The sequence below is a fragment of the Camellia sinensis genome, chromosome 13 (genome assembly GCF_055761805.1).
Source record: "Camellia sinensis isolate YWXY chromosome 13, ASM5576180v1, whole genome shotgun sequence".
Taxonomy (NCBI): domain Eukaryota; kingdom Viridiplantae; phylum Streptophyta; class Magnoliopsida; order Ericales; family Theaceae; genus Camellia; species Camellia sinensis.
In genome coordinates, this window is record NC_138973.1 from 137,239,027 (window position 1) to 137,254,053 (window position 15,027).

The 15,027-nt window shown below is 36.5% G+C and overlaps 1 long non-coding RNA gene across 1 annotated transcript; it reads left to right on the forward strand.

Annotated features, from left to right (window-relative positions):
- The first annotated feature begins 493 nt into the window (after positions 1-493).
- LOC114257313 (uncharacterized) lies at positions 494-2,757 on the forward strand. Its single transcript, XR_003627533.2, has 3 exons — positions 494-630; positions 1,605-1,649; positions 2,497-2,757. It is a non-coding gene; the product is annotated as an uncharacterized LOC114257313 (long non-coding RNA).
- The last annotated feature ends 12,270 nt before the right edge of the window (positions 2,758-15,027 follow it).

A 15,027-nucleotide genomic window follows, 5' to 3' on the forward strand; every position in this document is an offset into this window, starting at 1 on the left:
TCGTACTGATGTGAGAAATCACAATTGATGATGGAAATAAGTTTAATTTGATCTTTGGAGCCTTTTGGGAGTTTGATTAAAAATTCTGATTTAGATTGATAATTTAAATATAATTAATTGGGCTTTAATGAAAGTCAAATTAGATTAATTAAATTATGTGGGACTTGTGATTAGTCATGATTAGTGTAATTATGTGGTTGTGGAATTGCATGTCCAAGGATGTGAATTATAAGGATTTGAAGTTGTATCTGTCGGTTATAAGAAAATCTGTTGAAATTGTGACCTTTGGACTGAAAATTGAAAACCTTAGAGGCACGATAAATTGAAACCAACCATATAGTTATGATCAACATGATTTTTAGAGTCTAGTGTGAAGTTTTGTAAGAATCTAATTCAGAATGAATTAAATTAATTTTATTAAATATTATATCTTACATTTATATATAGGTATATGGATCTTAATTGAGATAAACTCAACAAAAGAAAGGAAAGAAAAAAATCTGAGAGAGAGAGAGAGATTGAGAGAGTTCTGGAGACATCAAGAGAAGGAACCAAGGGGAGAAAAGAGAAAGTGCATCTAAAGCTTGGAGATTTGAAGAATTGTAAAGAAATTCAAGGATTTAATTCAAGGTATGTGTAAATCAACTAAAACTCTTGGAATACCTCTTCAATTGTGTAATATCAAGACTTAAATTAGAAATATCACACTCAAACGAGTTAGGGTTTGTAACTCATAAGCTTGAGCAAATTATACTCTTGAAATTAAACATGGATTCCTTGCATTTGTTAGATTTGAGAGTTAATTTCCTTATATTTGCTTATCTTGAAGTTGATTGTGAGAAGTTGAGCCTTAATCTTGAGGTTTTGTATGGTTTGAACTCATAAAATTACATATGAAATGAAGATCCATATGAATTTGGAAGAAAAGTTAGGTTTTGTAACAAAAATAGAGTTTATCAATTTTTGTTAAAGGTTCTTGATTCTTGAGTTAAAAAGTCTTGATGCTTTTGATTTGGAAAAAAATCTTATTCCCATGTTTATCAATGAATTTATGAAGTTTATGTTGAGTTTCAATGAGCCTTAGCCCAAGAACATGCAAGGAAACCATTTTAGAACGTACTGAAATTTTGGACTTGTTGCTGGAAGCCCAGAACTGCACGTGCGGTTTGGATTTCCGCATGTGCTGATTGCCCTATTTCAGTTAACTTTAAATAGGCATATCTCCTTTATCCGGACTCCCTTTTAAGTGATTTTTGAGCCTAAATTCAAGCCCCGAAAGTCTAGTTTCTAATGGTGGTGGTCTCACACCTAAATGCTTTGTACGTAAATAGATATGTTCAAATTAGTGAAGGTTGTTCACTTTCTTTCTAACCGTTTCATGCTATTTCTTCTCTTAACCCAGTTTTCTTTTGTTTCCTCCTATTTTTCTAGATTTGAATTATAACCCATTGAGGACTAACGAGTTTAGAACCAACATAAATAATAAGTTACGGAGCAAAGTAAGGGATCGGTTTATTTGATTAAGTAAAGATTAAGATAAGTAAATTTGATTATGAGAGTAATTATATATTTCGATATGTTGTGTTATGTAATTGTGTTTGTAGGTTAAGATGAGAACATCACCCAACTATTACCAGAAGCCTATCACTGTGAGTAATAGTATTGTAACGATATGTTTTTCATTATCTATTTTGATTTATGTACGATATGATTCTCTAAATATCCTATTTTGTCAAAATGCACAAGTTTCCAAGAAATGTGAAATGAGTTATGAACAAGAAATGTGAATTGTTTGTTATATGATATGGTGGGCCCAAGGCCATTCCGTTTATCCGTTCCGTTATGCTATGACATGATATTAATTGTTCGGTCTTTATGACTTATTGATTTCTGGTATGGAGCAAAGTGTTGTACAAAACTATGTGTTACAGTGGGAGTCATCTCTAGAATCCGTACGAGTCACCTCTTGGGTCCATACATACATAAATTGGGCCCAAGGCCATTTTGATACATGAATTGGGCTCGAGGCTGTTTTGATACATGAATTGGGCTCGAGGCCGTTTTGATACATGATTGGGCTCGAGGCCATTTTGATATATGATTGGGCCCGAGGCTGTTTTGTTATACGTGGACCCGAGGTCGTTCATAAAATGTGATATGAATACAAATGTTTTTACATCGCTATACGACTCATGTTACGAAATGTTATTTTATATGAATGAATGGATGTCCTATTTTGAAATGTGATTTTGACCCTCTATATAAGTGGATGTACCACGTACCATGTAAAATGTTTTGTAATGGTTTCAGATATGTATTCCATTTGAAAAAGCATGGATTTTGATATGATAACTGTTTGTTTTAACGTGGTTTAAGATACGTTTCAGACTGGTGAAATATGTTTTCCTCATGTTAAGGACATTATTCATTAACCTCTTTACTTTATTATTACTCACTGGGCGTTAGCTCACCCTTTTACTTTATGTATATATGTAGGTGAGCCATCGAAGGAACAACATTAGAGTTTGTACTGAAGTTTGCCTCTCTGTCAAGCCTCCTAGGAAGTGCCTCTGTGTTGAGGCGTGGTGTTATTTCGTCAAGCCTAGTTTTGTTTGAAGTCTTTCATATAGTGTGTGAGATCTTTATAAGCTCTGTTATTGTATATGTAAATATGGAAAGTGTAGTTAAATAATTTAATTCTTTTAGGTCATCATGTATGCATAGCTCAATGGACATTTATTATTTTTGTTTTACTTCCACTTTAGGTCTCGATATGATTTGAATATTTTGAAATTTTGTCTCTGAGGCCTAAGTACAGGCCCGTCATGACCTAAACTTTTAGGGGCGGGTTTGGGTTGTGACAGGATTAAAAGTCGATCTTTTGGTAGTGCATTTTTTGATTGTGTGTTTGAATGGAAATTTGGTTGTTTCTTTTGAATATTGTTATTAAAGTGACAACACGACTGCCAAAGTATACTAAAGAAACCTTTGTTTAGGGTTTATGTTTTAGGGAGGCCTCATATGCTTGTTTCTTGCTCCAAGCAAGAGGTTGGCAACATCCCTGTCATCCCTCGGATAGGTGTTTTAGAGAACCATCGTTGGTTTGTTCCTTGCTTCAAGCAAGACGTTGGCAACATCCTTGCAGATATACTATCCATCGGATAGGTTTTTTAGAAAACTGTCGTAGCTTTGTTCCTTGCTCCAAGCAAGAGGTTAGCAACATCCTTGCTGATGTACTATCCCTCGAATAGGTTTTTTTAGAAAACCCTTGCAGGTTCGTTCCTTGCTCCAAGTAAGAGGTCGATAGCATCTCTGCCGATGTACTATCCCTCGGATAGGTTTTTTAAAAAACTGTTGTAGGTTTGTTCGTTGCTCCAAGAAAGGGGTTAGCAGCATCCCTGCCGATTATAGCATTTGGTTTTAGGGTTTTGGGGGTTCTGGTTTTTGTCACAACCCTAACCCGGTACCTAGAGGTTAGATGTCGTGACTAGTTAATAATCATGGTCATCAAAGGTCAATTTAAAATTTACTAACATAGTGGAGTAAATTAAAAGGATACCTAAATAATTATTTTATTAAAAACATACATTGGAGCTTTTATTTATTTACATTGCCAAAGCTAGACTATGTTTACAAAAGTGCCCTGTGCCTACTTTACGCCCTGGCCCTACTACTTCTAACTTATGAGCAAGGGGTTAAAATCCTTTCCTAAGCCTCATTATCTGAAAGCGTTTAATAGTTATAAGCATATGGCAGAGTGAGAAATTTTATATAGAGAGCATAAGGGTATAAAAGTCACCATGGTAGTTTTTTAGACTAATTGGTGAATAGTTTGGTTCGAATAAATAAACAATTTAAAAAATAGACATATAATGCAGAAATCAAATAAGCAAAATAATCATAACCACGGTATAAAACAGAACAAAAAGTCAATGGATCCATGACAAATAAAGGGTACTAAAGTGACTAATTAGAAGGCAATGGTTCTTTAAGTCCACCAAGGCATGGGACCTCCGTGGTGGTACTCATGAAATAATTGCTCACGCTATCAATTATCAAGTTGTCAACAAAAAAATATTTAATAAACAGTTATATCTATGGGATTTCCTTTTTAAGCAAATAAGGTTCATTAAACAAATAATATAATTCATAAAGCTAATATAATTTACGAAACATAATTTACATAAAATAATTTATGGTAACTTAAAGTATAATAAAACTCACCTTAATATCGATTCCTAATTTCTGTCCCATTCGCTTGCTCCACTGCGCTCCCTTCTTCTTGTTGTTTGCTCAAACCAACCACTCCTATATATAGGAGTATTTAGCAGCAACTTGGCCTCAATCAATGACCACGTTGCTTATCCAAATCCATGGTCTCACCAAATCCAAAACGGGTTGCCATTAGCTTTACTTATCGAAATCCAAAATAGGTGCCTTATCTTAATGTTTCTTTGTTAACTAATTACACTTTGGCCCATGTAATATAATAATTACATTATCATCTTTTGGTAAAACACAATGACCCCTAATTTTAAATTAAATTACATTTTAGCACATATAACTATAAAATTAAATATTATTTTTTTAATCATAATTAGTTGATACTAACATGGTGTTAAAATTAATTAAACATTTGGGGTGTCACATTTCACATCTCCTAAATAGAAGTTTATTCCCAAACTTGTCGTACCTTGATTTTTGAAAAGATGTGGATATCGCGCTCGCATTTGATTCTCAGTTTTGCTACATAGCTTCTTTGACATGATAATTTTGCCATAACACTTTTACAAGAGGTATAGTCTTGTTTCGAAGAATCTAATTACGACGGTCGAGGATCTATACCAATTGCTCTTCATACGAGAGATCTCTTTAAATTTCTAGGTTCTCATTCTCAATGACATGTTTTGAATCTCAAAGATATCGTTGAAGCATTGAAACATGGAACACATTGTGAACATTAGACAATTCTGGTAGTAGTGCAAGACAATATGCCACAGGGTCCATTCTTTCTAGTATCTCAAATGGTTCGACATAACGTGGGTTTAATTTTTCTCGCTTCCCAAACCGAATGACTCATCTTGTTATTGAAACTTTCAAGAAAAAATGATCTCCTACCTTAAATTCCAAATCTCGTCTCCAAGAATCTGCATAGCTTTTCTAATGGCTTTGGGTAGTGTGGATTTGCTGTTAGATGAGTTGGATTTTGTTACTTGTTGTCACGACCCGAACCCGCCCCTATGGGTTAAGGCCATAACCGGCCAGTAATCATGAGATTACCTACGGCCTCAAACCACTAAAACAAAACTCATTAGAGTAAAGGGGCCAAACGGAAGCAATTTAAAACTTTGTCCATAGAGCTGCGCTTATATGCACACCATAACATTTCAAACATTTATATGTTAGTAACTCACATCAAAATATGTACTAACACAGAACACTGTACATACAGGATCATACAAGTTTAAGTCAGTCGAACCCAAGACTTATATACAAAAGTAGTCCAATGCTTTCGCCGACATAACAAAACTATGAACAAAGGACAAAGGCGATGACAGTCTCGTGCTTGAGACGTTTGGGCTGACTCCTCAAAACTTGGACTGTTTCTCATAATTTCACCGAGGCTGGTTCTGGACGTCCCTTGGCTCACCTACATGTACATGAATGAGTGTGAGCGAAAGCCCAGTGAATAATATCGAATAAGGAAGATACGTAAGCAATCTTTGAAATAGTTACAGCAGACGGCCTTTGGCCCAATCACTTGTATCAATCGGCCTTTGGCCCAATAATTCATGTCAATCGGCCTTCGGCCCAATCATTCATGTCAATCGGCCTTCGGCCCAATCATTTATATCAATTGGCCTTCGGCCCAATCGTTCATATCAATCGGCCTTCGGCCCAATTATCTATATCGATCGGCCTTCGGCCCAATCGTTCATATCAATCGGCCTTCAGCCCAATTATCTATATCAATCGGCCTTCGGCCCAATCATTCATATCAATCGGCCTTCGGCCCAATTATCTATATCAATCATTGTCCACCATACAAATTAATGAACTTACAAGACTTTCATAGAAGTAAACAATTGGACAATAACATATCTCAAATATCTTGTTAAGACATTACTCACAGTGATCGGTTGGTTGGTTTGCCTTGGAGCTCGACCCTACACATTCCATGAACACAAAAGGGTCACAAACAATTCGATCCGTTCTAAATTCACATATTCCTCTTTAGGCTTCATTCTTATCTCTTTAATCCAATTACAATGCTTAATGCATGCCTAAGAGTGCTTGCAAGTGAAAGAGAACGGAAAATGAAACACAGAACGATCACACAAAATTTTTAGAAACAGGGTCCCCACTCGAGCGTGGACTTCTCCGCTCGAGCGGGCCCAATAGGCCTGCAAAAGTACTGGTTGCATCAAATTCACGCTCGAGCGGAAAGTCTATCTACATAGCTCCCCGCTCGAGCGTCAACTTCCCCGCTCGAGCGGGAACCATGTCTGCAAAAATATGCTGGGAGCACGAATTTCACGCTTGAGCGGTGATTCCCTCGCTCAAGCGGACATCAATTTTTTGGGTTTTTCCAGCAGTGTTCTTGAGTTCAATTTCAACATCCCAATCAACATTTCATGCATATAATTCAAATATACTTGTGCTAACATGCTACAAACATCAAATTACAACATTTTGAAGCTCAATTTCATAAATCAAACACATGCATGGCTCATTTTCCACCAATGCCTTTATCAACATAACAATTTCATGCATTCAACACTTACACCCTTATGAATGTCACATGCATGTGACTTATTACTCTCATTCTCAACTTATATGATGGAGGGATGGTCAAGAACATGAGCTTCAATTAAAAACTTACATGGATCATGCATTTGGTGCTCAAATATGCAATTTCAAAGTAATTACATACATGCATGCACAAATTGACCTTTAATCCAACAAAACCAACTCAAATCCATTTCAATCCTCACTCTTGATTACCCAACTAGCTTGAATACATAATTTACAACATTAAACTCATGAATTACTCACCAAGGAGCCTTAATCTTCACAACTATGGTTAATTCTTGAGCTAGCCCTCAAGACTCCCAAGCTTCAAGAGCAAACTTAGATGATTTCCTCCTCTTCTTTCTCAATTTCGGGTCTCTCCCACTCTCTAGAGAGTTTAATCAGCCAAAATTATATAAAGAAAGGAATTGAACATAATAAGGCCTTTAATATAGCCCTACTCACATACATTGTTTTTTTATATAAAAATAATGAGCATTAAGTCATTAATTTAATCTGATTAATTTGACCCAAATCAATTTTCAATTAAATTTCACCGTAGGCTCTAAAAATTACGCTAATCACAAAGGCGCAATCGATTTCAGTTTCTGTGGCCGATAGGGCCTTCAATCTAATTTCCAAAGCAGATAGTCAAGCAGATATTCCTACGGTAAACAGATAGAAATTCAAAGCCACATATTTTCACATGATGGCACACAAAATCACATTAAACACATAATCATATTCATATTGAGGACCAATTAGCACAAAACGGAACAGGTTATCACACTTGTCATCTGCACAATTTAGGGGCCCAATAACTTTATGTCTCCAACCTTCGTTAACATACGAGCGATCGACATTTCCTCATATACAGTATTTTCATAGGGTGTCGTCCCGATTCTCACTTGGTAACTGTTATTATAGGCGAATTCCACTCACGACAGATGCTCATCCCAATTTCCTTTAAGGTCTAATACGCACACTCGCAACATGTCTTCTAACATCTGAATCATTCTTTCGAATTGTCCATCAGTTTGCAGGTAATAAGCGGTGCTAAACTTTAGTGTTGTTTCCAAAGCTGCCTGTAACTTGTTCTAGAATTGAGATACAAAATGAGGGTCTCGATCTGATACAGTTGTTACTGGGGTGCCGTGCAATCGAATGATCTCCTTGATATATAAAGTGGCAAATTTATAAAGAGGGTACGTGGCTCTAATGGGTAGAAAATATACCGACTTTGTTAATTGATCTACTATGACCCATATCTCATCGTTCTTTAAGGCTAACTGTGGTAATCTGATAATGAAATCCACGGTGATGTGTTCTCATTTCCATTTAGGAATAGAGAGTGAGCATAGCAGCCTTGTAGGTCTCTGATGTTCCGCCTTAACTTGTTGACATTGGAAGCATTAGGAAACATGGCTTGCTATGTCTCTTTTCATTCATGTCCACCAATATTGCTCTTTCTTTCAGATCGTGGTACATCTTCGTATTCCCAAGATGAGCTACGAATCTCGAGCTATGGGCCTCCACTAATATCTTCGTTTTGATCTATGGAATGTTGGATACGCAAATTTGATTTCAAAACTTCTGTATCCCATTGCATATAGTGAAATTAGAATTATGCATACTTCATTACTCATTGTGTTTTTTCCTCAAAAGTTTGTCCTCACATTAACGTGCCTTAATCTCATTAATTATTGTGGGTTCCATGACTATATTAGCAAGCAATCCATCATCTTTTGTGGAACCAACTCCAAATCTAGCTTTTCCAGTTCCCGCATAAGTGGTTCCTTGTCAGTGAAGATGCACGCCAAACTTCTGGTAACCTTTCAACTCAACGCGTCTGCTACCGCATTAGCCTTGCCTGGATGGTACTGAATCTTCACATCATAATCTTTCATAAATTCTAACCACCGTCGTTGCCTTATATTTATTTCCTTCTGTGTAAACATATACTTAAAACTCTTGTGGTTAGTGTAAATTTCACATGTTACCACGAAGAGGTAATGACGCCAAATTTTAAGGGCAAAAATCACTGCAGCCAATTTCCAGATCACGAGTTGGGTAGTTCTTCTCGTAAGTCTTTAGTTGACGTGAGGCATATGTAATAACCTTCCCATTTTGCATAAGAATGCAACTCAATCTATTATATGAGGCATCGCTATAAATCACAAACCATTTGTCCCAGTAGGGAGTGCTAATATAGGAGCTATCACAAGTCTACTTTTTAACTCCTGGAAGCAATGTTCTTATTTTTCGGTCCACTTGAACAGGGTGTTTTTCTAGGTCAATTGTGTCAATGGTGACACAAATTTTGAGAAATCCCAAACGAAACGTCAATAATATCCTGCTAATCCCAAGAAACTTTGAACTTCGGATCGATAGAGATGTCGTCCTTCTCAATGACGTGGCCAATGAAGTGTATATTAGACGAATTCATCGTAATAGGGTTTGAATACTCGATTCATGAGGTCCATAAAACTGTTGAAGTGTTCGTGATGCCAAATGGCATAACACGGAATTCGTAGTGTCTGTAACGTGTTCAGAAAGTAGTTTTCTTAATGCTTCCTGCTTTGACCTTCACTTGATGGTAGCCAGGCTACAAGTCGATCTTCGAAAATATTGGAGCGCCTTGAAATTGATCAAATAAGTCATCGATTCTCAATAAAGGGTATCGATTCCTAATGATTACTTTGTTCAATTCTCGTTAATTGATACACAATCTCATCGTACCATCATTTTTCTTCACGAACAATACCAGAGCTCCCTATGTTAAGGTACTTGGTCATATGAAACCTTTGTCGAGCAATTCCTGAAGTTGTGTTTTTAACTATTTCAGTTCCACAATCGACATGCGATAAGGAGTTTTTGATTTGTTATGTATCGGGTTAAGTTTCAATGGTGAATTCGATTTCTCATTCAACCAGGGTACTAGGTAAATCTTCAGAAAAAACATAAAGAAATTCTCGAACTACAACTATTGAATTGTGTTTTGGGTCCACTCATTAAGTATCGACCACATAACATATATACCTATAACAATCTTTTCTCAAAAGTTGTTGGGCTGACATAGAGGATATCAAACATGGAGGGGTAGAAACTCCAATCCCATCAAAGACAATTTCGCATTGGTTTGGTAAGCAGAGGAAGACCTTTTTGGTCGTACAGTCAATAGAGGCATGGTTAGCAGCTAGCCAATTCATTCCTAAGATTGCATCAAAACTACTGAAGCAAAGTGGAATCAAATCCACATATAAGATTTCACCTTTAAGGGATATAGCACATGATTTATATATATCAATACTAAGTACTGAACCTCCAGAACAAAAAGACACAATTAATGCATATCCCAAGGGTTCAGGTGTCGATGTCAATTTGGAAGCAAAGTCTGGAGCAATAAAAGAATGAGTTGATCCAGAATCAATGAGAATATAAGCTGAATGACCACATATAGAAAGGGTACCTGACACAATATTTTTTGTAACATCGGGGTTTTCAGGCACCAAAGCAAAAGCTCTACGCTTCTGCTCTTTCATCACTCCTACAGGCACTTTGGGTTTCTGAACTGATTCAGAGGTACTTGTCACAGGTTATTAAATTCTGGACAATCTTTCACCAAATGGCCTAATTGTCCACATCTATAGCATGCTCCCATTGCCCGATAGCATTATCCTCGATGAGCTTTATATAATTCACAAAAACACCATTTTTATTTGTACATTTTTGGTATTGGTACATCATTCACATCTACGAGTTAAAAGTTATATCAATTTAGTGTCTAATCCTTCTATAAAAAATTGGATTAGAACTAAGACATGATTAGTTCATTGTACACCAAAAAAAGTTTCTCGTAGTTGGGGTCTGATTTGAAAAGTTGAACAACTTAGGGAAATATAACGGTTTATGGCCTTCAAATTAGCAACTATTCTGTTCAATCCCATATCATACCCAAACCAACATCTGATGGGAGACCCACAAGACTAGTTAGTCCAATGTATCTATCTACTGTGTTGTCATTCCTTCACCACAGCCATTCTACTTCCACTGGGTCTGCCCATAAGTAGATTGGTTTACCCATAAGTTGCCTAAGGATTGGGTCGGAGTGTTTGATTATTTCCTCAAAATCTCCCTATCCTTCTAGTAGGTTTGGGACATTGTTGTTGCAATTTCCTAAGATTTCTTCAAAATTCGGCTCAGGTCCATACCAGGAGGAGTCCCCAAAGTTAAGCTTTGACACCTTTTACATAATAGGGTAACCAATCTTAGCTAAGGGACCAATGAAATACTACATGCATGCAAAAATAATTGCTAACATGACATATCTAAACATAACTTGCAACTAAGGTCTCCTAGGTGCACTGTGAGCCCCACCGTTAATTACTTTATTGATTCAACTTTTTGACAATTTGATTAGCAGTGACAAAGCATCCCCTCAGTTTTCTTTAATTTTGACAAAGTAGTAATTGAAGGGGACAAAAAACTTATTCCCTATCCTACTTCTTAATTGTGTGTGTGTCCTATGCTTTAATGATTTTTTTTTAAAAATAAACCATTGCTATGATACCACTTTTGTCACGACCCTAACCCAGTACCTAGAGGTTAAATGTCGTGACTAGTCAATAACTGAGGTCAACAAAGGTCAATTCAAAATTTAACAAAATAGCGGAGTAAAATAAAAGAATACCTAAATATTTATTTTATTAAACTATAAGTACATAGCAGAGTGATAAATATTATACAGAGAGCATAAGGGTATAAAAGTCACCATGGATAGTTATTTAGACTAAACAATGAATAGTTTGGCTTGAATAAATAAATCATTTTAAATAACAAACATATAATGCATAAATCAAATAAGCAAAATAATCATAATTATGGTACAGAACAGAATAGAGGGTCAATGGATCCATCACAAACAGAGGGTCACTAAAGTGACTAATCAGAGGACCAATGGTTATTTAAGTCCTCCATGGCATGGGACCTCCATGGTGGTACTTACAAAATAATTGCTCACATTATCAATTATCAAGTTGTCCCTAAAAACATATTTAATAAACAGTTATGTCTATGGGTTTCCCTTTTTAAGCAAATATGATTCATTAAACAAATAATATAATTTATAAAGCTAATATAATTTATTAAACATAATTTACATAAAACAATTTATGGTAACTCAAAGTATAATAAAACTCACCTTAATATCGATTCCTAATTTCTCTCCCATTCGTTTGCTCCACTGAGCTCCCTTCTTCTTCTTGTTTGCTCAAACCAACCACTCCTATATATAGGAGTATTTAGCAGCAACTTGACCTCAATTAATGACCACGTTGCTTATCCAAATCCATGGTCTCACCAAATCCAAAACAGGTTGCCAGTAGCTCTACTTATCGAAATCCAAAATAGGTGCCTTATCTCAATGTTTCTTTGTTAACTAATTACACTTTGGCCCATGTAATATAATAATTACATTATCATCTTTTGGTAAAACGCAATGACCCCTAATTTTAAATTAAATTACATTTTAGAACGTACAACTATAAAATTAAATATTCTTTTTATAATCATAATTAGTCAATACTAACGCGGTGTTAAAATTAATTAAACATTTAGGGTGTCACAGTTTTAATGTGCTTACATCACATGGGCACCTATCAGTCATTCGAAATGTCCATCAGTACTTTGTATTAAATGCAAGGGCACGTTATTCAAACAAAGTGACATATGCTTCAGAATAGTGCACCGTTTCCCCTTTCTTTGCACGAATAGAGGTGCAAATCATTTGATATTTGGGACATTTGCTTCAATAACATTTTCGACCAAAACATTTTCTGGCATTGACACACCTATTCTCATTTCATCGTTCAAAAAACCTTTCCTAGGTACCTTATTCTTGCCCACTGTAAGTGTTTTCATTCTTTACATTTTGTTTAGTTTTCATAGATTCGTGGAGGAATGGGAAAATATGCCTATTTGCTTAGTAGTCTAGAGGGTTTAGCCCATTTTCGAACTACCTACGATATCCCAACTAGTGTAAACGTAGAGGCTCCTAGCCCTAATGATAATTTCTTGTTCCCTAGTGACGATAGGATTCCCTGGTCAGTTTCGGCTGTAGTGCACGGCGGGGTTAAGTTTCCTCTTCATCCCCGTTTATGTGAGATTCTTTCTCATTAAAGAGTTCCTCCGTTTCTCTTTACTACAAACTTTTTCAAAATCATGAATGCGATGCTCACCTTAAACAACATGCTAAACCTTGATTTAGGCTTGAAAGAGTTGCAATATTGTTACAGTCTTTATCAATCCCATTTAGGGGCATTCTTTCTTGCATCCAAATACCGAGATTGGATCTATCTCTTGTCCGGGTGCTCCCTGGAGTCTATGCAGTAGAAACTAAAGATGTAGTTATGGTTTCGGGGGGTTGGGAATTTGGGTCTTTACTAATGATGCCGTTACTAGTACTAATGGTGCCGCTAATATGCCTCGAGTTCTGGGTGTTGGTGAGCATTGCCCTAAAGAGTTTTATAGTCTTTTTGTTTCCTCAGCTTTTGCTATGATGCTAACTATGATTTTCCATTGTGCTTGCAGATCATCACTTAATCAACACTGATCAACATAACGAGTTATGGAGAGTGAATTTGCAGGCCCTTCAAACTGTTTGAAGGTGCACGGCTGCTGCTTCTCGATCAACCGAAGTGCTAATAGATCATTTCTTCCTCGAGTAGCTATTATTTCACTTCCTCCTCCTCCTACCCTCTAATCTTGCTGCAAAGGCTCCCGAAGTGCCTGAGGAGAAAAGACCATTGCTATCCGTCCTACGAGAAGTAGTCGATCAGCAAGGGAAGGGTGAATATGAGCAGGAAGCGATCCTCGTACCTACAGTGTCATTAGAATCATTGGTGCCAGAGATGATAGAAAGACGACAACTGATGAGGCAAGCAGAGGTGGTACCGAGAACCAATCAAGAGGCGGGCATACGGGGTTTACATAGATCAATAGAGCGTCCTCTTGGTGCGGTCCCCTCTACGCGTGTCATGATCCGAACCAGACCCTAAAAGTTTGGGTCATAACCGGCCAGTAATCTATAGATTACCGAAGGCCTCAAACGATCAAACAGAATATTTATGCTAATGGGGCCATAAACAGAAGCATATAGTAAAGAGAAGTCCATTGAGCTATGCTAATCATGAGCAAAATCAAAGAGTTAACCACATAGCACAATAATACATATACATGCCCATCAAAAATATAAGTGCCACAAGAAATTTACACATATTATTTACAAACCCAAGACCATAATGACAAAAGCAAAATAAGGTCAAGGTGTGGTGTAAGTCAGACAAAACTCCATTTCAGAGGCATGACTCGATTGGGTAACAAAATAGCTCCTGAAGCTGACTCTAGGGATATGCTCCATGCTGCTGATCACCTACATGTGCATACATAATATTGGGTGAGCGAAGCTCAGTGAGTAATAATACTATAAAGCAGTGTAAATAGGTGATCATAAGATTCTCACAATGTCCATATTCATATATTCATATATTCAAAATGTCCTCGGGTCCAGTATTCATATAATCATAACAAGCAGCCTCAGGCCCAATCACATAACAAGCGGTCTCGGGCCTAATCATATAACAAGTGGTCACGGGCCCAATCATATAACAAGCGACCTCGGCCCAATTATTTAACAAGCGGCCTCGGGCCCAATCATATAGCAATCAGCCTCGGGCCAAATCATATAACAAGCAATTCATATTTCTTGTTCATAACTCATTTTACATTTCTTAGAAACTTGTGCATTTTGACAAAATACGATATTTAGAAGATCATGTCGTACATAATCAAAATAGATAATGAAAACATATCATTACTATACTATTACTCATAGTGGTTTCTAGAAATGGTTGATCGGTCCTGGAATTATGACCTGCAAACACAATGCGCATGGCACAACATATTGAAACATGGAATTACTCTCTTGATCAAATTTACTTCTCTTAATCTTTTCTTAACCAAATAAATCAATCCCTTACTTTTCTCCTTAACCAATTATTTTTGTTGGTTCTAAACTCATTAGTCCTTAATGGGTCATAATCCGTGTCTAGGAAAATAGGAAGAAATGAAAGGAAACTGGGTTAGGAGAAGAAATTAGCATGAAACGGTTAGAAAGAAAGTAAACAACCATCATTAATTTGAACATATCTATTTGTGTATTTATAATTTGGATGTGAG